At 40.1% G+C, this 27355-nt stretch overlaps 2 long non-coding RNA genes across 2 annotated transcripts; one reads left to right on the forward strand and one right to left on the reverse strand.

Moving 5' to 3' along the window:
- Positions 1-557: 557 nt before the first annotated feature.
- LOC129374818 (uncharacterized) lies at positions 558-5547 on the reverse strand. The gene is made up of 3 exons (XR_008607549.1): positions 5484-5547; positions 3729-3887; positions 558-658 (listed from the first exon to the last, which is right to left on the reverse strand). It is a non-coding gene; the product is annotated as an uncharacterized LOC129374818 (long non-coding RNA).
- An 8661-nt stretch (positions 5548-14208) lies between these two features.
- LOC129374844 (uncharacterized) lies at positions 14209-23198 on the forward strand. Its single transcript, XR_008607555.1, has 3 exons — positions 14209-14274; positions 15768-15825; positions 23098-23198. It is a non-coding gene; the product is annotated as an uncharacterized LOC129374844 (long non-coding RNA).
- Positions 23199-27355: the final 4157 nt, after the last annotated feature.

A 27355-nucleotide genomic window follows, 5' to 3' on the forward strand; every position in this document is an offset into this window, starting at 1 on the left:
GCTTTGCTGATAACAGATTCTGTGGTTAAGTTTTTCTGTTTTGATGTAAAATGTTAACAATTGAGAAGAAATTGAGTCTTTGCTTTCTCTAAAACAACAAAAACAGAATATGAGGCATAACTTGCAGCATCTGAAAGAACAATAACTACATTTTGGTCCAATTCACCCAAAGGTTTGAGAATCGGTGCCAAAATGTGGAGGATGGAAGATCTGGTCTCATTTAGCAGGCAGAAAAAAATCTGATTTCATGTTCGAGTCAAACATGAATGAATGTTTTATGGTCAAATATGAATCCATCTGTCTGGTCCAAACTGCGTCACCAGCAGGTCTGCATCTGAACGTCTGAAGGAAACAAATTAAACGAACTGCTGTGATTATTTTCCAGAGGTTGATCTGCATCTGATCCATGCAGTCAGAATCAGTGATGATCTGTCTGTTCTAAAGAGAGACAGACCTGCTGGACCTCCAGATCCTCCAGAACCAGATCCTGATCCTCCTGGACCTCCAGATCCTCCTGGACCTCCAGATCCTGATCCTGTTGGACCTCCAGATCCTGATCCTGCTGGTCCTCCTGATCCTCCTGGTCCTCCTGAGAGGCATGAGATCCTGTCCACGCATGGTGGATCAGCGCCGCGGCTGCAGGGGATCTGGCTCTGCCCTGTGTACATGCCAGGGCTCATTATGTGCCTGATTTGAGCTGGTGGCTGTAATAAGCTTCGTGTCACTTGTGCTTAGATCAGAATCTCCTGCACAATTTTCAGGCCCGAAGATGCTGATCTGGAGACTTTGGAGATATTACATGATTTTGCTACAATATGCTACAAGGAATCATAACCACTTAATTTTCTCAGCAATAACTTTAAAAAGCTTCTCTGAGATTCAGATCAGCATAAAAATAATGAGATTCTTGATGAAAGGAGATGAAATGAGCAACTTTATTTGGTGCTTCTAATAAATTGTTCCACCTTTAAAGTGAACCGGCCAACCAATCACATTGCAGCTACTGGATGCACTCACACATTTCCAAGCTGCTGAAGTCCATTTGAATAAAATGATGTGATTGATGCCAGATCTGCAGGATGTTGAAAAGCTCATTCAGGCAGATCCGGGACAGACTAACACCTCCTGCTTTAATTAGGCCAGTAGCTTCTTATCGGTCGAACCTGGCTGCTCCCTGGGTCAGGAATCATCCGCAGGTTATCAGCTCTGAACTCGTCTGCCTGCCTTAAACTGGGTTTTAAAATCTCCTCTGCAGCCTGAGCCCTGGACTGTGCTGTGTTTAAATCCACATTCATCAGCGGCTAAAGGAAGTGCACTGGATTCCTGCTCTGTGCTTTCACTGTGCAGCTGTACCGGCAGCATTGACAGAAGCAGAATGGCAAACAGAGCGCTGTTTTATTAATGCTAACATGGTGACTGGGCAGAATGATCTGTGGAAAGATGCAGCCGTCAGATGAGTCTCCATTCAGCTGCTGGTCGCCGTCGTTCCTCTGAGGTCACTGCAGAGGAAAACACCTCGTCCCAAACGCTTCATCAGTTAAATCATTTAAAGCAGCAGCAGCAGCAGCAACGGGTTCCCTCCCAAGCTCTCCGTATTTAACATGCATGGCTGAACCATTGAGGTGAACAGAACCGGGCTCTCATCACTCGGAATAAAATATTATTTCAATGTAAGGAGAGAGCATAAAATAAATGATATCTGGTGGCAGAGATGAAAATGATTTTTAAAGCTCTGTCAATAAGAATGTTATGAACTTCAAACAAAGCCCTGAGGTACGCCACATTCTAGAGTAATAGTAAATCAGCCTTAACCCAAATCAAGCCTGTTAAGACAAACACAGCAGGTTATTTACACTTCAACATTTTGCATATTATGATGATGCAACCTCCAAGACAAAACTTTAATCTAACTCCTTGACTAAAACAGCTCTTAACTCAGCTGAACGTGTTGCCACCAGAGAGGCTCAGTATGCAGTAAAGGTGACAGCTAGCATCAGAACCGGTACCGGTGCCGGCCACCAAGACTCTTCCACGTTTCATTAAACTTTCTGTCAATGGAGCATGACCAACATGGCTGTGTTCATTAAAACTAACAGAATCAAATCAATGCAGCGGTAAATGTTAAACTACAGTTACTTGTAGGACAGCAGTGAGTCAGACGATGCATTTCAGCCAATTTTGTCTCGTTCTGAAAACTGATGCTACTGGAGGAAATGCAGATGATCCCTGGACAGACAGACGTCCAACTCGCTTCGGACAGCCAGCAAACCGACGCTGATTCAAACTTCATGTCATTGTATGAGGAACTAATATTTTTCATGCAGGGCTTCTTGATGTGAACCAGGTAGTTTGGTTGAATTATCTGCAGTGATCAGGCTTCCATGCGTGGACGGGATCTCATGCCGTCTGGCCAACAGGAGCTGCAGCTTGTTATGAACAGATTCAACTTCTCCCCTGAGGAACGACTGACAGCTTCTGACTGATCGGAGAGCGCCTGTGTGGACACTGTCACAACAGCCAGGATGATTTTACTAAATTGTTTTACTCCTCTGACAGCTGTGACACTTTCCAAAAGTTTGGGCCATATTTCTGAGCAGGAACAAGTTTTTTATGGTTTAAGGAGAATCAAATTATAGAGAAATAGAGCAGCTCAGAACCCAGCAGCACAGTTCAGAAAAATTAAGCTTAATTACAACTCAGATAAAAAGTTAGGCTGCTAAACTTCAACATAAAACTTTATTTTTATGAGTCAGGGTGCAAAACAATTATAGTGGTATTGAGGAGAAAAACATGACTAGACGCAAGCTGCTGAAATAAGAAAATAAACTCTTTGTATTTCCTCTATCTAGGATTTTCTTCATACAATAACAGTTATTGTCTGTAGGAAGAAGTGCTAGATATCTTGTATTGCATGCATTAATTTAAAAATAATCCTGTAAGAGGTTTTTCTGGGGAAGCTAACCAGGGTCTTAGCTTCCCCAGACCCTGTTTAGCTCCTTTGAAGGGTTGCCATGTTTCTGCAAAGTAAACTGTGAGTTTGGATTAAATATCCTGTAAGACGTCAGAAAGAAAAACATCTATTGATGTACCCAACAAGAGTTGAACAGTCTCCTGGAAGCTTCAATAAAGTACAGAGCTAATTTTGGAAAAGTACCACAAAGTTTCACAGAGATACCAAATATTAAAATATGGGAAAGTAATTGTTAAGAGTTCCAAGAAAACAGCCTGGAAAATCTGGAAAGGATGTAAGATGCAGAAAACACTCTAAGTTTGAGGAAAGTTTCCTTTGGATTGTAAAAGTCCCTGTAAATACTATGAACTAAAAACTGCACTATGCTTGTCGTCTTGATTTAGATTAAGACAAATAAAAAAATAAAATAATTTAAATTGTTTTTCTTTTTTCAGTACTTTGAAAACCGAGCTCTCATTCTCCCTTTCTTTCAATATTTAAACACGTTTAGTTTTGGAATCTAAGTAAAACTAGCATCTCCTGTAAAACATTCATCATAAAACATCAAATATGTTCCAAAAATAATTGTGAAACATAATATTGTAAGCAGTTTTTATCTCATTGGCTTTGCTACCTGAGAGCTGGTGTGCAGCTTGTACTCAGTGTTGAGCAGATGGCTAATCAAAAACAAAAGCAAACTGAAGCCTTCAAAGTTTTATTGCCAAAGATCTGCAGACTCCTGAATTTAAAAATCAACTTTGTGTAGAGTAAAACTGACCGGGTTCACGTCGGGAAGCAGCTTGTCTACACGGTGTGCTGAGACAGAACCGAGTGGGTCCAGATGTCAGAAAGATTCTCCGTCCTGCCAGTCTGCTCTGACCTGAGGAGGTCAGCAGGGGCCGAGCCGAGCCAGGCGCTCTCACGCCAACTGGGTTCCCTGTGGACACACAGCGGCGTGTTGAGGTGAGGCAGAGGGTTAGACGCAGCTGACCCCTTAAGGAGCAGAGGAAAGAGAAACAGGCCCGGTTGGAGCAGCTGTCACACATGAGGCGCCTTGTGTCTTTAATTCCTGCAGGCCAGAGCATTTTCTCTGGATTGACCCAATAAAAACCCTTATTTTATCTCTGCCTGACAATAAATCAGACTAAACTCTGTTCCAATTTATTCCTGCTTCCCAAAACGTAACTTCAGAAGTTTACATACATTTCCTTAGTAATTCCTTCAGAACTCAACCCAGTTTTGGTCAAGCTTCACTAAACTGTGTTTGTGTTGAACATTTTTCAGTTACTTCATATCTGCATGTTCAGCCTCCTGGTGGCAGAGCGGAGGCCTGGAAGTTGCCTGAAACTAACAGCGTTAATTTAATTTCCACCTCAACGACCTTGCAATCCGGCTGAGCAGAATTAACCTCATGTTTCCGTCCTTTTGCTCCTTTCACAGAAACACACCCTCAGCGTGCCGCCAACGCGCTTCCCTGGAAACAGCAGCCAACCAAGCAACCCACGCTAATCTCTGGCCAAAACGTGCAGCCAATATTTACTCTGACCTTTGACCTGAGCTCTGTGGCTGATGAATGAGGTGAGACTCCCATCTCTGGCACCGTCTGGAACGACAACCTGGCAGTAAACGTCCTTAAAAGAACATCTGTTTGATGGAAAACCAAATCCCAGAATTTGGAGAAGTGAAAAGAAGGAAGCTGATGATCGTAACGCTGTGAAAAACACCTACAGTAAAGGTGGTGAGTAAAATATGGAAGAAATGACATCAGGATGACAAATCATTTCTGAAAAGTCTGACTCTACTACTAATTTTCTACCATCCTGTTATGATGCATTTCTTCCAAATAGTGGTTTACATTAACCTCCGTGTGAGATTAATGAATTTTATCAAATGACAAAATGTATTCAGAGGGCTTTTAATTCTCTCAATCATCTTAGTTTTTTAATTTGTGCTTTCACTCAAATACTTTGTCCCTTTTTCTGAGACCTTTTGCATTTTTAACTATCAAAATAAAAGCACATGAATTAACTATTCACAGCTTTCACAACTTTAACTCTGTACAGATAAAATGTACTTTAATATTTAAACATCTTAGCTTGTAACTGTATTGTTTTACTGAATAATAGTATTGTATCCGTTACACAAAAACCTACAAAACTGAAAAAGGTGCAATGCTCCTTTAATGCTGGTCTGTTCACTAAGCTTTGCTCATCAACAGCTGTTAGTTCACAATGTGGTAACAATATGGTTTCACTGGTTTTTCAGAAAGAAACTCCATTTCACTGATAAAGACATTAAAACAGCGAAATGTACAAAATCCAGTTCAGTGAATCCAGGAGTCCTGCTGCTGTTTCTCAGCTGCTCAACAGTCTGCTAGCATTAGCATCAATTAGCCTCCAGACTTATGTCCCGTTTTCTACACAGTACTCATCACAAACTGCATCACGTGACTCACTAGTTGACTCCCGATTCAAAAACCTCTTCAGCTCCTAAAGGTCATCAACATTTATGCATCAAGATACATTTTACTGACCTGAGAGGCAGAAAACATGACACACAAACGTTGCGCTTCCATTAGCATCGAGGAAGGTTTTTTCTTCTTCTGCGTGCACAAACACCAATGCGACAGACGCCCCCCAGCGGTGGTATGTGGAATCGCGCTGAAGCTGAAATAACGCTAAAGAACGTCTTCCAATGAGAAACTAAAGATAAAGAAATAATGTTGGTGTCTGTGTTTGTTCTCAGTGTTTTCATCACTTACAGCTTGTTTGTTTTTCACCCATCCACAAAAAGATGAAGCTCATGTTGACACCTGAGCTGTGGCTCTCTGCAGCTCCTCCAGAGTTACCACCTTGTCACATAATAAACTGAACTGAACTGAGCTTTGTGAAACTTTCAAAACTTTTTAGTGATGCGCTGAGCCCTTTGCAGATATTTAAGAAAAATTAAACTTTGTGTTTTTCATTCTCTTCCCAGTTGTGCTGATCCGTCAAAATGCATTCAAGTCTGTGGTTGGACAGTAAGAAAATGTCAACAACTTGAGTGGGCATGATTATTTTTTCAACATTCATTGCAGTTTAGCATTGCATGAAGAGGGACTGATTGTTTTAGTAAAAGAAGTGCTGGGCTGAGTTTGTCCTCCACTTCAGATGAACTCCATGGTTTTTAACATCAGCCTCATGTTGTTCTGCAGCTCAGATCTTTAACTTTCTGTTCAGCAATGATTCCTCTTCCTCCCTCAGTATCTCGCCGCCTCCTCTTGATGTTGAACACAACTCTGAGTTTTCATGGCGCTGGCTCCCTCTTCATCTATTAACCAAGACAGTTCAGGAGCTTTGAACAAACATTGGAGTGCTGAGACTTCACTTCAGAGATGAAGTCAAGCAACAGCAGATGGATTTGTAGAATTGCAGATAAATAAATGTTTCTGCTAAATGTATAAACTACAAAAACAAATACTTGACAAGCTTTGAAACCAACATATTTTAGTTCTTAACAGGGATTTGACTCCAAAAAGGTTTGGGTAGAAAAGCATTCATTAAATCAATATTGAACTCCAAAGCTGCTTTTTCAGAGACATTTCATGAGATAAATCCACAAACACTTCAGAGCTGACCTTTGACCCTCTGCCCGCCCTGCGATTGATGGTTACCGATAACGACCACCTGTCCCACGCTGATGGTTTCCCGATGCTCTGATGCATCAGTTCTTATGAGCTTGAACATAACAAGCAGTCAGGAAGACAGCTGAGTTTCTTATTTACTTCCTATGATTTGTTAATGTAGGAATCTAAGACAGCTTCTGAAGCAATCTCTGATTATTTAACTTCAAACGGTGATTAATATACATAAGATTCTATTATGATTAACAGAATATGTTTCTCCTTTTGTCTGACTTTAAACAGCTTGTTAAAATGGTTTATGGTGGAGCTGCCTGAGCTTCTTTTACACACTTTACTGGAAGTTTGTTGTTGTAAAACTGGTGGCTCCCAAAGGGCAAATTAGCTTCTAATCAAACATTAATGAGAGTTTGTGTTTGGACATTAATCTGTTCTATCTCCATCAGTAGTTGTTCATGTGAAACTCTTCTCACCTTCAGATAAATACAAAGTTAGAGACGCAGAACCAGTTGAAATTAAGGTAATAGGATTGAAGAGGCTGGAGACAGAAAGAAAGAAAAGTTCAGGAATTAGAAACCTTGATTTTCATCTATTAAATCCTCTAATTTTGAGAAGCTCTCACCATAAACTAGCATAAGTTTCTGCAGAGGATGCAGAGCTCCATCCTGTTTTACTCTGCAGGGATTCAGCATCTTTTCTTTCTGCAGACACACCAACAGAGACTAGACAAGATTAGAGCTTGACCACTGATACTTCTGCTTTATGTGCCTTATTATATTTCCATATTAGGGTAAAGAAGGAAACAGAAGGAATCCTTTCAGGTGTAAATACCTTTGCACAGCACCATTTATTTAAAACATTGGTAGACATTCAGATCTTGTGAAAATAACATAAAACTTTGCTTCAGGGAGTCTGAGCAAAAGGAGATGAATAAAAATGCAGACCAAACACTACAATGTTCCACTTTTCAAAAAAAGGTGTGATTTTCCTTCCATTTTTTCACAGTCTCCAACATTTGGACAATATGAGCAGATCTGAAGTTGTCCAAAAACTGCACTTATTACCACCATTTAAAATTCACTGGGTTTCTTCTCCAGGCAGCAGTTTGCTTTACAGCCAAATCATATTTTGGAATAAAAAGCATGACTACTGTGAGTTTGACAGAAGGGAAGTTGTTTTTTCAACTGATTTGGAGGTTTTCATCCCAAATGTGTGAAAGCCTGTTTGGGCGGTGGGCCTGCTTCATGTGGGCAGCGTATCTTCCAACAACAAAACACGCAGCTATGTCACAGACAGAGGGGTTTTATGTAGCTTCAAAACAGAACATGTTCTGCCCAAAGCAGGGGAGAACCGGGCCAACGCTCTGCTGTAATAATCTTGTCTAGAAACACTGTCTGCAGCATTTGGTTTCAGCTGAGTTTTCCTGTGGATTCAGCTGCTCTTATGACGGCTTTACACTCAGATGTTTATTTATTTACTCTTCAACTTGGTCTGGGAATCAAAAAGCAGGTCTACTGGTAATACTGTGCGGTTTATAAGATCAGCATTAACATCGGATATTGATGTTGGCCACAATTTTCATGTTGGTGCATCATAAATAAATAATCTTCTGCAAGGTAGAAAATTAACCTGTAAAAATAACAGCTCACTTTTTGGGTCAAACTGGACAAAATTACACTGAAATCTGAAATGTTTTCAACGTAATAATAAAAATTATAAGCAGTAGTCTCACGAAGACAAAATGTGTTTAGTCCATATTTTAGTTTCTGTTCATCTTGCGCAGCCTTTTTAAAGTTTTTGTGTTTTTCTGACTTACAGGATCTTTGGCACTTTTGTCACAAACAGAAACATGCGAGTTATAAGCTTTCTGCCCTCCACCTGGAAGCCGGGTGGCAGGAAGGACATTTATTTTATGGTTGGTAGATAAAGCCTTTCCATATCTGTTCTGTGTGTGAACGGGTAAAAACCAGCCAGGAGGCAGAAGATCCACACTGAGATGAATCAATGAAAAGCTGCCACATTCCCTGCATCACACAGTTTATTTAAATATTGATCAATCGACAGCAGCCCCACCGAACGCCCCGGACACAGCAGAACAGAAGTGAACACATCCAGGAGAAAGAGGACAGTTGGTGAAACACTTTGAAAATATTTAGAATAACAAGAAACCAAAAACAATATAAAACCCTGAGGGGCCAATGAAGACTGGCCAGTTCAACCAATGAGGGACAAGATGTTAGTTAGTTAGTTAGTTAGTTAGTTAGTTAGTTAGTTAGTTAGTTAGTTAGTTAATCTAATCCAGATTTCATTTCTGCTTTTAAGTTACAGTCCAAATGTATTTGTTCCTCATTATTATTATTAAAGAAATGTCTTCTTACTGAATTCAAAAGAAGAAGGGAACATGTCTTCGTCCCAACAGGCCTTCAGCAGGTGACACCTCTTTCCTGTGGAGCAATTACACGTCTCCGCCTTGCGTTGCCTGAGCTAAGCCGTCTGGCGGACATATTTCACCATATTACTCTGTGTTGCAGGAGAATTGAGCCAAAGCGTGAAAAGAAGAAAAGCGCTGCAGCGACTAACTTTGGTGGACTCGCAGAACGACAGCTTAAACGTGTGAGTGGGGTGTTTTATGACTCCTTCACTGAACTGGAACTGTATTCACAAGAGGGCCCGTCTCTTTCACATTCTCATGCTGTATGCATGCTGTCATGGCTGACGATAAGGCCGGCCTATTAGCATGCAGGGCATTATCTGCTCAGAAGTGCTGTAAAATTCCACCACTATATTTTTAGAAGCGGTTTCATTAAGGAGAGGCTGCATACACCCAGCATACATCTGTGAGGAAACGCTGCCTGACGCTGTGATGCTGCTCACCTGATCTATAACCACTGAGTCGTTCTAATCACAGGGGCTGAGGCTGACCCGTCATCTTCTGCTAAGCAGGCTGGAGTTATTGAACCCATTCAGAGTGTTTAATCCTGAGACATTGCATTGCTTTCAGTTAGCCATGAATGAATGAATGAATGATATCTCTGCTTTGCATTAAAGTGAATGAAAGTGTGTGTCATCTATTCAGGAGTAGTCAGCACAAGACACTGATGTGCACAGGTTGAATCTTTGTTCTCCTGGACAGAATGAGCTTATCTGAGGATCATTTGCTTATCTTGAGCTAGTAAAGGTTTTAAACCTGCAGCAATATCAGTTATCCCAAAACTGGATTAGAGTCAGAGACAGAGAGAGACAGAGAGAGAGGAGAGAGAGAGAGAGAGAGAGAGAGAGATGGCACCAGGGAGAAAGGAGTCAACATGAGCAGGGCAAAGAACGACTAAAAGCAAAAAACAAATGAAATAGGATGTAAAATAACTGAGAGCATCCAGATTAAAGTAAAGCAGAAACAAGCTGATCTAATTAAAACAAGAAAAACTCCAGTAAAATAAATTAATAATGTTACAAACCCAGAAAAATACAAACAGGATCCCAAAATCCGAATAATATTGAGATCTATGTCCCAAATGACAAAAAAAGAACATTTTGAGATACAGTAATCATCATGGCCTCTGCGTTTCTGGTCTCACTCTGTAACTCCTGCCCAGCAGTGACCTCACCAGTCTCAGCTCTGTGCCTTGCTGTGTTGGGGGGTCATTTGGGGTCATTTGGGCTCTTTTAGATGCTGCAGAGTGCTCACACGACCTGGGCTGTCTGGGACACGCAGCGCTTCTGAGCTGTATAAATTACAGAAGACACATTGCCAGCTTGGCCATTAGGCCCATCAGACTTGCTCTCTGGGTTCATTTCCTCTAACTGCGCCTCTACTGTCACATTCAGCAATAAAAGCTGGCACTGAGTGCCTGAAAGGTGTTTCAACCCCATGATTAGAACATAAAGCTGGTTCTTCTTATGCATTCAATTAACTCTTTATTGAATGCATGCAGCTTCCTGAGGCTAAAATGACACAAACAATCCTTTATGTAACTTTCCATTTGGTGAGTAAAGACGTTTTTCCCCAGATGTTTTGATTTTCTCAAACATTTACACCAAGCATAAAATGACAGGTGTGATGGGAATAGCAGACATGGAGCCTGGAAACATCATCATCTGGTGAATTTTGTCTGTTTCTTCAACCAGACAATCACATTACTGTCGCAGTGTGTGTATTTTTTAAAAGGGGAGCCAGCCCATGTATCCCTACTCACAACTCGGATTTTCAGTTATTTTTAGTGAGTATTCTTTGTAATACAAGCAACATACACTTCAAAGGTGGTGACTCTTCAGCACAATAAATGACAACAAATATGTTTTCCTGTACATGCCTAAAAATAATTCACATAAATTCCTTTCAGCATTGTGTTTTATTTTTTTTTACATTAGCAAATAAATACAATCTCTATGTCCTATGTACCACCAACCAGTGTTGTATAGTAACGAAGTGAAAATACCTCACCACTTGTTAGAATGACCCTTAGCGGCAGGCTTTAAAAGAGGAGTCTTGAGGCGGAGAGATGCAGTGCAGACCAACCAGGTGTTTAATCACCAACATTTAAACAAACAATCCTGCATACAAAGGGGTAAAATGCATTCCCGCAGCAGCCACACCCACATGTGGGCAACCTGTCGGCTTTTATAGTCCCTGACTGCACCAATTCACAGCCCCCAAAAAGCAGGATAAAACAAAATACATATACACAAATACATCTTCAACATAATATTAAACACTTCATTTCATAGCAATCATTTGATTTCTAAAAATACTCTTATAAATATCAATCCAATTAGTAAATTCTAAAAGTCACAGTGCTTTGCTCCCCCTCTATATTTGGTCTGTCCCAGAACCCTCATAAGGAAAGAACTGAGTAATCGATTAAAACATTTAAAACATTTAAACTGTCTTCCTACATGTAATGAAGACCTTCATTACACTACTTTACGAAAGTATATTTTGGAGTACTTCATACTTTCCTGGAGTATGGACATTTTTTGATAACTTTCACTTTTACTTCACTATATTTCTGAACTCAATTGCATACTTTTACTCCGATACATTTTCAATGTGTGGTTTAGTTACTCCCTTTTCCTCAAGGTGTCGGAGTTTCACTCAGGGAGAGTCAACAAATTTTACATCCAAACTCCTGATAAACTAATGAAAATAGACCAACTGACACAAAATTCATGCAGTTAAACGAGACACACTGTTCTCTAGTGAATTTTTAGTCAGACTCAATGTTTTCAGTAATTATGATCTTAAAAAGTAGATATTTTGGATGGCCTAAAAAATTATTTTTAATATCTCGAAAACCAAAGCTGCACAAACTTTGCACTAACCAATCAGACAATTTGCTGGATTATTTGAGTAGGTGGGGTTTAGCTTCATGGAGGTCTGCTTCGCTTCTCCCATTAAACACCAAGTTAACTAAAAAGCTCTCCTCTTTAGATGCCAATAAGCTGCATTTCCCTCCCAATTATTTGTTTCTTTTGCATAATGACCAGTTGTTGCACCTATACTGTGTGAAGTAGAGGAATCCTAACGTGTTTTTTCTCTTCATGTTGGCCGCATTTTCTGTACCGACTATTTATTTTTCTCATTTTCAGCACTGACCTTACTGAAAGGGAAAACTTCAGGCTTATAGAAACTTTGTATTTTCTGTCCTGGAGGGTTTGCTAAGAAGCTGGTTCAGTTGTAAAGCAGGTTAAGTTAACCTAAAGCAGGTTAAGTTAACCTAAAGCAGGTTAAGTTAACCTGCACCTAATGTTCTTAACTAAATGATGCTGCAGGTTTATCTATTAGCAGGTTTCATTTTGCCTGCACTTGGTTCTGTTCATTATTTTAAGTGTATTTAACAAGTTTACCAAAATATAAAAAATGTCATTCAAACTGCATTTGCCTTGTTTTACTTTTCTCTTTTCATTACATTACTTGAGTTTCATCCATTTTTACAGTAATTTCCAGACTTAAGTACAAGAACTTTCAGATACTTTAATACTTTAACTCAAGTAACATTTCAGTGACTTTTACTTTTACCAAAGTCATATTTTGGAGCGGTACCGATACTTTTACTGGACTCTGCCACTAACCCTGCCCCACCACTAAGCTGCTCACGTTCACAAAAAAGAAACAAAAACAGGAGATCACGTGATAACTGATGTCACACTTCCCAGGACTTCCGGCTAAATATGGAGGACCTGGCGCACAGAAGTAAACGGATCTTAAGTTTTTATGGCTCCACTTGTTAATGTCCTAATGAAATAATGAAAAACAGACTTCAGCCTCGATGGAAGACCTTGAGCGCCATGAAAAAGGCCATTTTAAATATGTTTAGGAGATAGGTGTTTTTATACATGTTTAGATTTTACGGTTTTTTATACTTGTTCTTGTTTAGTTGTCAGTTGTTTTTATAATTTGTTCCTGGTTAGTTGTTCGGTCTTTTTATACTTGTTCTTTTTTAGCCTTTTTTATACTTGTTCTTGTTTAGTTATTAGGTCTTTTTTATACTTGTTCCTGATTAGTTATTCGGTCATTTTATACTTGTTCTTTTTTTAGTTATTAGGTCTTTTTATACTTGTTATTGATTAGTTTGGTCTTTTTATACTTGTAACCATTAAAAAAAATATCCTCTTCAGTTCAACCTTATGACTGGAGATATATTGTTGATTTTACCATTATAAAATAACTTGTAATTAAGTATTCGGTAAGATCAATGTCTTTTGCACAGGTGGTGGAGCGTTCTGAAAACAATATTTAAAATACAAAAAGGGACATACCATGTGACGTAACACGTTATGTAGCCATTTCTTTACTGTTTAATTTGTTATTTTAAATGTTGAAAGTGTTCTTGGGTGTTTTGAAAGGCGTTGTCAAATACAATGCGTTATTATTACAATTATTAAAACGCGGCAAGCACAGAAAATAGTGTCACTAGCGCCCCCTTCATTTCCGGAATGCAATAGTCCCATTTCCATATAAGGTATGAGACTGACAGCGGGCCGCCCCGCCCTTTTGCTGCAGAGGTGAAAAGTTAGCAGTCTGAGCTAATGGGGAGTTTACGTTGTCCGCCATTATGAATCTGTAGCCCATGTTACTAAAGTACATTAAAAGAAGCTAAGAAATGTCTCATGATCAGTGAACTCTTCCGGGAATGACGTCACTGAGTGCCGCTACGTTAGACTCAGCGGTAAACTTTGCAATTTTCCAGTTTATAGCAGTGTTTGATTCAGTTCAGCTGTTTAAAATCATTTGTTGTGGCGCTGTTACCGCTACAGCGGAACTCCATTGAGAATTTTTTTTTCAAAATTCAAACTTAATTTAAACCTTTATGATTAAATTTCACTAGATGACGTCACACCCATTAATTTACAAAGATATGTCGTTTCATTCGGCTATAATACCTAATTGATTTAGTATTTTAATTTTGTACTTTTTGACTTAATTTTGTGATTGTCATGCTAACCGGAAGTAGCATGTTTGAATATAACTGCGCAGTTAAATGTATTAGTTTTCCTAAAGAATACTGCATTGAAAGCCCCATATGACTTCTGAACTGCTTGTTTAGTTATTTAGAGTGTATTGCATTAATGTTTACAGTAAACTGATATGAATTAATGATTGAATTTGAATTGTTATTGATTGTGTTCTGGCCCTTTTGCAGGTCAGGGATTTTTTCTACATTCAAACGAAAACCGAACAGAACTGAACTGACCCAATGGTGACCTGGTAGGCCTTTTTCTTCCCTTTTGCTGTTTTTCCCCCGGATTGTATACCGAACTATAATTTTGGAAACAAAGAAAAGAGAGATTTTCAACTGGAATCTAGGATTATATAAGCGTTGAACAGTAATTGTTTTTAATTGCGTAACAAGAGCATACTGTTAAATCTGTCTGTCTGTTTATCTGTTATTGGTGTATTTTTATTTATTCACAATACACTTTTCAATTTCTGCACTCTTTATTGGTCATTATTGACTTTAATCAGGCTCCATAAAGAACTGTTCTTTTGCGTTGCGGTTATTTGTGTTCATTAAGCTTTTTGTTTTCCATTAGCCCAAGTAAAACTAATAAATAATGGTTTACACATTATAAATACCATGAGGACACAGAAGGCAGCTTAATCCCTCAACAGTTACCATACTGCAGTGAAATATGCTGGTGGTATGAACACTATAACTTCTCTGTTCATTTTGGCTTTATTAACACACAAATACTTTCATCAGGTTGTGTTCTTTGCTCAAGCAAATATTTTCCCAACTAATTTAACACGTCGATAGACAGACTGCAGTGATTTAAGAGCAAACACAAGTCCAGTATTTGAACTGGTCCATCAATCGGTGCTTAGCAAGAGGAAAGCTGTTCACAGTCTGAGTTGCTCTCATTGTATTGAAAACATACAAGTATAGATATGTGTACTAGTGAGGCAGGCATTCAAACTCCTGTCATCCCTTTTTTTCTCACGTGCTTTATGAATGTAGTTGGAATTTCATAGGCCAATTGAAAGAATTTTCAACATTAGTTTAAGCTACTATGTGCTACTGTCATTATTTCCTTACTTTTATTTATGTGTTAAGGTTTTATCGGCTCTGTTGGCCTTTACTTGATAGTGAATTGACATGAAAGTGGGTAATGAAGGGAAGACAAAAGTCTCCTGGCCGGGAGTCTAAGTGCTTAACTCCTGCACCATCACAGCGCCCCCTATTCTCCTTATTTTTATTAAATATGTGACAGAAACCTGGAGTATTGAAAGACTTGCTTTAGGTCACCAGTAGGGGGCAGTGTAGGTGAGAGACCCTGGCTGTAAGGCAGCGGTGAACCGTCACCTGGTCACAATTCAGTATTCATGGATTCACTCATTTGCAGTTTTTTCTGTTAAACTAACTAAATAATTTGCAACAGACCAGACCAGCAGTGTAGGTTCAGACAACTTACATTCTTAAATTTAAGTTAAATTGTAGTTCTAAGCATATTTAGATTATTTTTAGTCACTTGTTGATTTTCGATAACAAAGCAAAGCTGTCATAGAGACAGTAGGACAGCCAATAGCTGCTTTTGCAAAGTATGTCTATGACTGATCGGTTTAACCAATTAATCCATATGGTAGAGAATATGGAGATTAAGAGATTAATGAATGTTTAACATGAGTTTGTAGGTTTATCTAAGAGTTATAATGTTGCTGTTCTTATCTGCTGTATTCTTTCTCTTTCCCTAACGGTGCAGTCTAATCCTGTTTGGACTCACAACAGTTCCTTGGCCGTCCCTCCCTGCCCCGCCCTGGGTGAGTGGTGTACATGTGTAATGTGTGCTGCTCAGGGTTTTCCGTCTGTCAGCGCGTCCTCTGCTGTGAGCAATGAGCTGCCCTGTAACTTGATTTGCGGTCCGCTCTCGGTCTCCCAGGCCGACACACCAGCAGCGTGTTCATGTCCGGTGCGTGTTGGACTCTGTATATTGTGATAAATTGAATGGCACTGTCCAGTGTTTGCCCTGTGGGCAGCAATTACCTTTTACATGATTCGCATGGAGCAGCTAATGGATGTGTGTAAGATGCATTAATGCAGCTCACAGTGCTGCGTTTCATTGTTTCACAAAGGAACATATTTCTGACTATACACTGACTTTATTTTCATTTTCCTGCTTCATCTGTTGACCAGTGCTGTGCTTTTTCTATTAGATATTTCTGTAAACTGAGGCCAACGTTTACTTTTTCTTAATTTATTCATTTTCAACAATAAGAAACAATTTTCAGTTTTTCATGTTTTCATGTTTTCTTGAAAATCGACTACATAAGTGGACCTTTTCTCTGTTCTGCTCTTTGAGACCAAAGTGAAAACATTTCCCAGTAAAGTCAAGCTTCTATGTGTGAATGTATTCATTCTGACGGGCTTACGCATGCGTCTGTACTCATATGCATGTCTGTTTCAGTAATCATCCTGTCAGTGTCATATAGAAATGAGCCTCCTGGGATAACAGGAGGAATCTGAACATGAATGATAAGCACATGTTAGAGGCGTAGAGAGAGGAAGAACCCAAAGGAATCCTATCAGACGTGTTGTGAGGCTGAAATGGATAATGAATCCGTTAAACCCTCACTCTGCTCCTCCTGTTGGATTATTTAATGCCTCAGTGAACAGACCAACACAAACACATCAACTACCTTAATCTGGGTCGACTTCTCTGCAAATGTTTTGTGTTATAAATGATCATATCACAATGAGGATATTACTTACCTCTTCACACTGGAGAAAGAAAACGGTAATTACAGTAAATTACGCGTCATTGTTGTTGGCAGTCCTGCATTAATATTTCACCCCTGGCAGGAACCTGGAGGTTTTTACCATCGTCTCAGTGACAGCGCAGCAGGTCCAGTGAATCTGCAGCAGAAAATGAGCAAACAGCAGGTTTTCCTCAGGCTAACTGATCTGAGTCAGGCCTGTGCTGTTTGTTCCTTTAGATTCATTCTTCAGATCAACAAAAACAACGCAGTGTTAGTCATTCTCCAAGATTTCAGAGAATTTTTCTTCCTGAGTGAAGTTTAAAGTCAAGGATCAATATTTTAACCTTGACCAAATAGACTGATTTACTGATTACTGATAGATTGCTTCTGGATTATTTGGAAAAAGAGAAACAGTGGAGAGGACCAGCAGCTGATTAAACAGCCAATCAGATCTGACGTTCCAGTCAAGGTGACGCCTGTCAGCCATAAACAGCAGAGCTAACATTAGCGTAGCTTCTTATGACCCGTTTGCCGGTTCTGACCCAGATCAATTAGCAGCAGGAGACATGAAGTCTGGAACATGACGCTGATCTGACTGTGAAATAATCCTCTGAATGAAAACAATGCAGCAAAGCAGAAAGTTTCTGCTCTTCTGCTCCAGAGGGTGGAACAAGCAGTCATTGGATTTATTGGGCCGGTTGGTGTGGATAGATGCTTTTCCTTTTAAAAATGAATTTGAAAAGCACTTCCTGAGCTCATCTTCGTGTAATCTGAAAGATATAAATGTGAGAAAAATTCTAAATCACATTTCTCTTCTTGAAGTCGTGGCTCAGTATTCTGGTCATAACTGCCATGTGTTTCCTTCACTGCCTGTTGCAGCTGTTATTAGCTGTGGTTTCTGCAGCGTCCAGGATGAAATCCTGATCTGAATCTTTCTGGATCTCCTGGGTGGATCTCTGGTTTCTCCAACAGCCAAATAAGCGCTGTGGCTTCATTTGTCTCTAAACCTGCGTTGGGTGTCGGAGTGTGTCCAGGGTGTTTCTGCTGATGGATGGTGCCTTGCCTCTTCCCTAATGGAGACAGACATCAGCTAAAAGTGGTACAGACTATGGCTGATTACGATCCAATGCAGTTTACTTTATGAGGAAAGTGACACATTGTTTTCATATTTTAAGGGTTTCTTCAGATTTCTACCCTCAGATGAGAGAGATGTAACAGAAAGTGTGTTATACTGAGAGACATCTTGTTCTCTGTCCTCAGTGACACGATATTATGATGATCATTTCAGTTTTTCTCTCCTCTTCTGTCGCTGCATGCTCTTTTTTCCTCTGCTGAACTAGGACAAGGACACGGAGACAAAGCAGTACATATTACTGAACACACACACACACACACACACACACACACACACACACACACACACACACACACACACACACACACACACACACACACACACACACACACCACAGCATCCTGCAGGAAGGGGCTGGGAGATGAGAGAATCCAGTCATTTTGTTACAGCAGCATCCTGTTTTATTAAACAAGAGCAAATCATCCAAATGGTGCAGAATGCAAGGACAAAGAATTCCTGCATCATGGCTGCCGTCACATTTTAGAGCCATCAGAGCAGCAGTGAGCGAAACATCAGTGAAAGGATACACATATTGAAGAATGCATGAGAATTTTTTTCTGATCATTTTAGCTGAATAAGATGGTTGAAACACTACAATGTTTCTGTATATTGATTCTGTTTAGGCAGATGGAATTATGAAATCTTTAATATCTTATTTAAATGCCAAATTTGTTGTTCAACAAAGTATTTATTGGCAGGATGATTTGAAGCTGTGCATGTCATTGTATTATCAGTTATGGTCCTCTTAAAAATGGCAAAATGGCCGACCTGTGCACAAGCGGCTGAACTTTGTCTCTGCTGCCCACGCAGACTCAGCTGTCACTCAGCGCTCACCTTCAGGGAAAAAACTTTTTTTCAGCCTCAAGCAGAAAGAAATGTGTTCCTTTCTGCAAGTTTTCTTTTTGGGGCTAAACTAAAGAAATGTTTGTTTAAAATACTTTAAATTCCTATTTTTACAGTGAATCAGTTATTTTAGTGGAACGTAAAATATTTACAGGCTGCCTGTGATTTAGTATTTATGTCTGAGTTTTTCTTTTTGAAGCTTTTGATCCATTCAAGTCAAATCAGCCAAGAAAAAACCCAAAACCTTTTTCCTGTTGATGTCAGAAGCCTCTCAGTGTGATGAAAGAAGAGACTTCAGAACCTGGTTGTACGGAATGCAAAACGGGTCAAAACCCGTAAACTCCACTAGTTAAAATACAAAGACAAACTTTTCATTGGAAGAAAAATTAAATATCTTTTAATGAGTACAAACCTTGAAATAAGTGAAAATTATTACTGTGTAGAATGAAAACGAGGAATTAATCTCCTTTGTAAAATTATAATGTGGTAAAGTATGACTTAAAACGACAACAAAACATTATTTTTTTTTTGCTCAGCAGTAAACCGGCTGACCAAACGTTCTGGAGTTACGTTGTGGCTGCTAGGTATCGGGCTGGGGTTCCTAGGTGAGGGATAGTGGTCGCTAATTTGTGACGTTACATGCAGGAGCTCATTTTCCAGTTACAAAAAAAGCCTTAAAGGGACAGTTTGATTTGTCTTCCAGGCACACGGCGGCCATTTTACAGCACAATCCAATAACTGTGTTTCTTTTAGTTGTTAGAAAAATGCTATAAATCTTAAATATGTCTTCAATAAATCTCATGATTAAACGCCTTGAAATTGGGCCTCTGTCTCTTTAAGAAGCTCCGCCTTCAGATAGTCATCACAACATGGCTCCAGTATTTAACCCTTTAGCAGCATTTTTACCAGCTGCTCCACAGAGTGAAGTTTAACATCTTGGCTTCAGTTTTATTGTTGAGTTTTGCTGAATTTTGAGAAACTTCATTGAGAAAGTGATACAATGCAGTGCAAACAGACTTCAAAATAAGAGCATCAATATAAATAACTACCTGAAAATCTTTTAACTGTTGAAAAATAAAACTTGAACTGAGATATCAAACATCTGGTTCAACTTGAATTCATCGAGTCGTATTGATCTTGGGGAAGCTAAGCTAATAGTATCAAAGTCATTTGAAAAAAAGTGGTATAATTGACCACATTTTTTCCTTCCACTCAATTTTCACAAACTGAAATTTGTTTGTCTATGAAATTTGTTTCCATATGTTTATGGAAGGTGCCAGATCTGAACAAGTTGAGACGCAACCTGGAATCCACACAGAGTCAGCTCACACGTATGTTCGCCCACTGCAGCCTCACACCAGGCTGGAGGAGCAGAACTCCGCCTCTGCAGCTCAACGATGCTGCAGCTCAGCGATGCTGCAGCTCGCTCAGCGATGCTGCAGCGTGTGCCGTGATAAATTCATCACAGCGGCGCGGCGGCGGCCACACGCCGCCGCGCTCGGCCCCATCACTGTCTGTTAGCTGAACATGGGAAAGAGCAGAGCTGGTGGAAGATTTAAATATCTCGCCTGAGATGAAATCAGAGATGGAAAGAGGAAGACGGAGGGTGAGTCGGCAAATGAATGGGAAGGAAGGGAAGTTTGTGTCTGATCAGGTCTGTAAAGTTCAGAAACAGGAACCTCAGAAAATTACATTCAAAATGATTTATTATTATAAAGCAAAGCAAGTTTCCCTCACATCATCTCTTATCTAGTTTTTATGCTTTATTGCAGTAAGATTGCAATAATTATCTAATCACTGTAGCTCTCTGAGTTTCATGTACAGCTTAGTTGAAATATGAATATTTTATCTTAATATTGTCAAATGTTATTTAAAATAAGCAAATGACATTAATGTTTTACAGAAGTAATATTTTGTAAAAAATATAATTCTAGAGTTTTAGTTAGCAAAAGTTTTTTATTAATATACGAGTCCAGAGTTTCAATCCTGTGATTTTTATTTTTGAATTTGTGGCCAAGAAAGATGACCTTCATAAATGCTCTATTAAAAGCATGACCTGAAAACAGTCCAGTTTATCTAGTGTGTGTTTTGTGACCTGCGTGTTGGACCGGCGTGTTGGACCGGCGTGTTGGACCTGCGTGTTGGACCTGCGTGTTGGACCGGCGTGTTGGACCGTGTTGGACCGGCGTGTTGGACCGTGTTGGACCGTGTTGGACCGGCTCGGTCGCGTTGGTTCTGATGTTTGTGGCTTTTTGGTTCTCTGAGGTCGAGGCGTCTCATGTTTGGATGATTCTCTCTGGTTCTGGATGTTGACGGTTTTCTGCTCTGGCACTTTTTAGGATGTGTAACCATGGCAATGGGATTTTACTCCTCTGATTAGCATCTCCAGAAGAGCTGAACTTTGAAAAAGAGGCTTGCTGTTTGCAGAGAGGAGGAAGTTGCAGCCGTCTCTTCCATCCATCATCCAGAACCATCGGATTGCGACTCCACACAGACACAGATTTGAAAAGGAGCAGCAAAATCAAATGAAGCGGATTAGCAGAGTTGAACTGATGGTGTCATCCAGGACACGTTGGTGTAGAATGTCGTTTCTGCTGCTCAGTTATTTAGCCGTTAGCATGTCAGATCAGTCCTGATTCTGAGACTCACTGTCAGAAAAGTCATGTTTGGTTTCCGTTTCCACAAAAACCATGTGACACTTTTTTATATACCTTAATCACTATGATATGGACATATCTGTACATAAATAAAATATTCATAAAGGTCAAAACACCCTCTGACAAGCAGCCAGTATTTAATTTCTGTTTTAGTCAGAGGCTGTTAAAGGTCCCTGCTGGTTCTCATGCTCCTCATGGACAGATGATTCTTTTTGCACCAGCTGCAGTTTAAGAAAGTCATCTTTTAAATCTCCAGAAGAAGATGCATTAAACCACAGAAGACTTGATTCATAAAACATTTCCATCTTAAGAGCCATTGTGTGACTGTGCAGGGAGCTCAGAATGGCGCCGACTGATTCCACACCTTTCATGCAACACAGGACACCAGCACCTACTTTAAAACAGCACCTGGTCGCCTCACCGCCTCGCTTCAGCATGCTTTCAGACAGCCTTCCTGCCCAACACACTTTTAATGGTCCCTGCTGGAGTGGAAAGACCCCTGACATGCTGACAGCAGGCACATGGTGCTCTTCCCCCACGGACATCCTCTCACTGTCACAACAGCTCTGCAGCGCAGCAATGTAACCTTACAGGACAGATATAGATGCATGTGCATTTAGAAAGTCCATTTTTACCAGTCGCATGCCACCATGCATGCATCTGTTCTGCATGGCAAACACAAACACGCACACCCTGACAGTTTGACCTAAACAGGATGAAAACTCTTCACAGTGCAGTAATTATAGCAACACTGCAGAAACGTGTGGAATCTGTGAGCCGCTCAGAAATCACTCAGAATTTACCTTCACTGCTGACGAGCTCTGAGAACCAACCTGGAAAGTAGGCCAACGAATGACAAGCTGCATTTTCTCTGCTTCTACCTGAGAGTGAATGTAGGAACAGAGGACACACACACACACACACACACACACACACACACACACACACACACACACACACACACACAGAACACACACACACACACACACACACACACACACACACACACACACACACACAGAACACACACACACGCACGAACCAAAACTGCTGACTTCCAGGTCTTATACCTCTGTTCACTTTCAATTAAAATCGTGTGTGTGTGTGTGTGTGTGTGTGTGTGTGTGTGTGTGTGTGTGTGTGTGTGTGTGTGTGTGTGTGTGTGTTTGATGCTTCTAACCAAAACTGACCTTTATGTTTGGGAGATGAAAATATAACAGGACAGAAACCCAAATGAGAATAACAATGTTTGGTCTTTATTTTTGCTGCATGTGACTGAAACTTCTGACCAATCAGGTTTGTCTCTGAATTATCATCATCCAGTGATTTTAGTCATTCAGTTCTGAACTGCATTCCATAGCAGGTGTGTTTAAATTCAGGCCTGCATCCTCTGAAGGAATCCCGCTTTGCCCGTCATGTTACATGGACAAACATCCCCCTGCAATGCATCTTGGGATACGGTGGCCATAACCGAAGAGAAGAGGAATGCTGTTGGAGGAGCCTGAGAGTTCAGACGACCTTCATCGTATCACTGCGGTGTGAATTTGGCCACATGTATAAATTCATTGACTGAGTCTGAAACACATCTTACCAAGTGTTCATTATTGGTTGAGCGTTCTGGCTTACAGCCAATGAGAGGAAATTATTCCTAAAATGTAAAAATATTCCATCAGACCAATGAAAAATGAATGATTTCCACAGAAATGTTCCCCTGCTGGACGGCGTGTTCCTGGTTCCTGGTCTGGGCTCCTTGTGCATGAACACTGGATCGATGCAGCATGGAGGAGACCGGGCTGTTCAGGAGACAGGTCCGTTTTTATCACCTGTAGGTCATAATCAGAACGACAAACACACATAAACCTCTTTAATAACAAATCAATTTGGCATTGTAGATTTAGGTCATGATAACCCAAAGTGCTTCACCAGAAGGTCATTTCAGCTCTTTCATCCTTTTTAAAGATGTTTTCATCCAAACAACCTGAACAGAAAAGCAACGAATCAAGAATGAAAGAAATGTTAGAAAACTAAAACAAGTGGAAACTGCAGAGCAAGATTAGATTTGATCCCTTAAATAAGGGCACAGGAGGGATTTGGTTTAATACTATCTGACAAATCCGTGCTGTGGCCTCCTGAGGAACGTTTGACCTCGTCAGCCGTCAGCATCGATACGTCAGGGTGAAGCTATAGTGACGGGACAGAAGCTGGAAATGAAGAGCTGTTCATTCTTCAGGCTTTCTGTGGCGCAGTCACAGTTTGTGCCACGAGTGGATTGTGTTATTTCACAGCCTGGCAGGAGATTGGATTAAATGTCATATGTAATATGATAAGATTGAACTAAATACTTCCTTTGGGGTTTGGTCTTATTTTTTTTCTATCGTACATATTTATGCTCATTTGAGAAATCTGAATAGGTTTTTGTAGACTTACTATATATTCCATGTTTCATCTAATCCACACATCCTTCAAATCCTATACGCAGGTTCAAGTATATTTATAACCAGACTAAAACCTGGGCAGGCAGATCTGACCTCACGCTTCTGCCATCGTTCTGGCTGGTTTTGGACCAGCTTGGTTCTGGAGGCGACATGCGTCCACAAACCCACTGGTAGCAAGATTTCAACTTTAAGTTGAACTTTGGTAACGATTACGGCACACTCAGCTCTTCAATGAATTTTTCTGGATTAAATTTACTTCACTGGTTTGTAAATGTTCAGACACAGGAGAGTCAAACTTTATGTGTTGAAGTTTTAAATATCAACTGTTAAAAATTCAGGTTTACAGTCATGCTCTTATTTTGAAGGGTGAAGAAGAAGAGGAATCAACATGGCTGAATTTAGCATGTTAGCATTAGCTTCCACTAATTTCTGTCATGGAATAGTGCTTTTGTGTTAGCCAAACTAATATTTATGATTAGTACATTAGAGTTTGTGCAACTAACTTTCCAGTTGGCGCTGAAGAGTTGAGACTGTTTGATTTCCTGGTACAGAAATGACTTCACACATGAACACATTTCTGACAGCTTAGCTGGAAAGAAGTCTGTTCGTTCTTCAAGCTAGATGTTGTTCTGCTTTTCCATCCATCCATTGTTTGTACCTGGTTCTCATGCAGCCACGCAGGAGAAGCTGCTTCAAAGTGAGGTTAGATGGATGTTTAGGGAAATAAAACGTTGAAAAAACGTAACTGGGTTTAAGTTTCCACCATCTAACTGCTGATTCTTGGTAAAGTTGGACGAGTTTCCTGGGATCCTCCATCTTCATTAATGCTCTGATGACACCTGCAGTAAAACTGGCCCATTTTATCCAAGTGAAGGCGTCATGCATGGCAGTCGGTGCGCTGCTTCTATATTCATCTTTACCATCTTCATTTGTAAAACCTTCTAGATGAAGAAATGTTAATCTAACCTGGAAAATTAAATCTGTTGGGGTTTGCATGAACTTACATTCACACCATATCAATGTGGCACACACACACACACACACACACACACCCACACACACACACACCCACACACACACACACACACACACACACACACACACACACACACACACACACACACACACACACACACACACACACACACACACACACACACACACACACTCGCCAGCCCGAATATCCTGACTCATTCCAGTAAAGTGTGCCATGTGAGGATCTTCTGGGATAAAAACAGAACGCCTGTCGGATCCGTTTCTGCTTACAGCAGCAGCATCTTTTCCTCACCTAAAGCTGCCGTCCGTTTATCAAAACTGTGTTAATTGTGCTGCTACTTGCTAATTGGCGTCAGTTTAACTTGCAGCTGTTATGACACAGTGATTCACCCAACGCTGCTGCACCACAGGAGCCTAAATACGACGTGAAAAAAGCAACATCCTTCAGGCTTCACAGTGTTTCTCCAATATGGCAGCCAAGGAATCTTTCCTTTACGCTTTAATGTATTCTGCAGTTTTAGACAGAAATTGTGCTCATCACCAGCAGTGAGCTCTGCTGCCTGCTAACATTATTCTAACATTATGCAAATGAGAGTGAAGGCCAGCTCTGCCGAGTCCACCGGTGAAGTTTAGCACAGCTTTCACATTCTTAGAAAGTATTATGTTTTACATCCTTCATGTACAAATTAACATTTCACAAACATGCTGGACAGAAATGTTCAAACTTGCATTAATCAGACATGAAGTGAGAATATGAACCTGCTGTGACTGTTGGTGTAACAGAACCAGTCAGCTGTCAGTCCGTTAACCAGCAGAGGTTCTGAAGCGGTTCTGAAGTTCCAGCCATCTGTCCTGATCCTGTTTGGGTTTCTGTGCGTCTGCTCTGTCTTTCTGGCTTCATTCTGTTAATTCTGTATTTTTCCTCTAGGAAATGATGCTGATTTCAGCGACACAAGAGACAGAAGAAGTTTGTGCTGCTTTACCACAGTATTTATCCTGATAGTTCAGGATAAATACTATAATGTTATCTGAAAAAATGCAGACAAATCTGCAAATAAAGCCCAGTTTAAATATCAGAATGGATTCTAAACAAAACTCCTGTATTTAAATGAATTTGATCAGATATTTTGAATGGTGAGTTTGGCTCACAGTGCTGACATGTTCATGAAAGGCTTTTACTTAAATACTTTGAACTGAAAGATGCTGTTTTTTACATGATGCACTTGAAGTAAGCACAGCTCAGACCGGAGCCACTGAACGCTGCGCCATGAGAGAAACAGACTTTTAAATATTACATTGAGAAATATGAACAAATGGATTTTTTGTCTCCTTGATTTTGTTGTTTTTGGTGATTTTGCAGAGTCTGCAGCTGAACTCAATATGTTATTGAAGGATTTCTCCCAGACCATCACAATAAAAACCACAATAACAACCTAAATATTCTCTGATAAAATGGGCGACACGTTTACCGGCTGATGGCCCCGTCAGAACCAGAACGTTAGAGAGGAACAGAAACATTTTGGCTTTAGGAGGAAACACCGTTAACATATGTGAACATGAGGTTCGTCCTGTAAACAGGCAACATGCTAACTGGTGATGGAGGCCAAGACCTAAAGACTTTATTTATGACCAAATATTTACATTCAACAATCAGTTCATGAGGGAACAGTAAACTGTGAGCAAATTCATTCATTTGAAACTGAATTGAATTTAAAACTAGTTATTGACCTTTTATAGCCATTTTTTTCTAAACGTTTCTAACTTCGCTGATGTATTCCCAGTGTGAGCAACACGCCCAGCTCACCGACTCTCTGACAGAAAAATGAAGAGAAAAAGAGCTTTAAATAGGAGCTCAGTTTCTCTGTCCTGTCTTCTGGGAATTATTTTCCACTTTGCAGAGGCATGGAGGCTTTTGATAACAAAGATGCCTTCTTAACCCTGGCAGATAATAGGCTGCAAATTGGGTTTAAGTAGTGAAAGTGTTGCTCCGTTTTAACAAGGCGATTCGTCAGTGCAGAAGCTTGGCAGTGGATTCAGAACCAATATGCAGAGCACTTGTGTCCTAAACAGCCAGCAGGCAGAGTGTGAAATAATAATATTATTGTTTAAATAAACTGTTAACAGAGAGGAGGCTTCAGATGGAGGGAACAAAAACAAGAAAAACTGACATGTATTCAATCAGGGTAACAAGATCGAGTCCAAAATACCAGAAATATTAATGAGGAACAGTTAGAAGCAAGAAAACAACAACAGTTCATTCAGTTAACTTGTTTATTCAGTTGCTAATAAACCGTGATGAGGCCTAATGGTCCAATCCAGGATGTTTGAGACATTCATTTGTTTTTGTCCAGGTGTTGACTCATACTGCTGCATTGTCTGCATATATTCATATTCATAGCACCGAAAACTTTACAGTAAGCCTGGAAATGATCCTTCAGGCCTCATGTTGCTGCTAAAACTCTGAACAGGCTGAGTTTTATTTATTTGGTTGTTTTTGGGCGAAATGTCAGAAAATCTGCAAAACTGTG

The sequence above is a fragment of the Poeciliopsis prolifica genome, unplaced genomic scaffold (genome assembly GCF_027474105.1).
Source record: "Poeciliopsis prolifica strain line A6 unplaced genomic scaffold, Auburn_PproV2 SCAFFOLD037, whole genome shotgun sequence".
Taxonomy (NCBI): domain Eukaryota; kingdom Metazoa; phylum Chordata; class Actinopteri; order Cyprinodontiformes; family Poeciliidae; genus Poeciliopsis; species Poeciliopsis prolifica.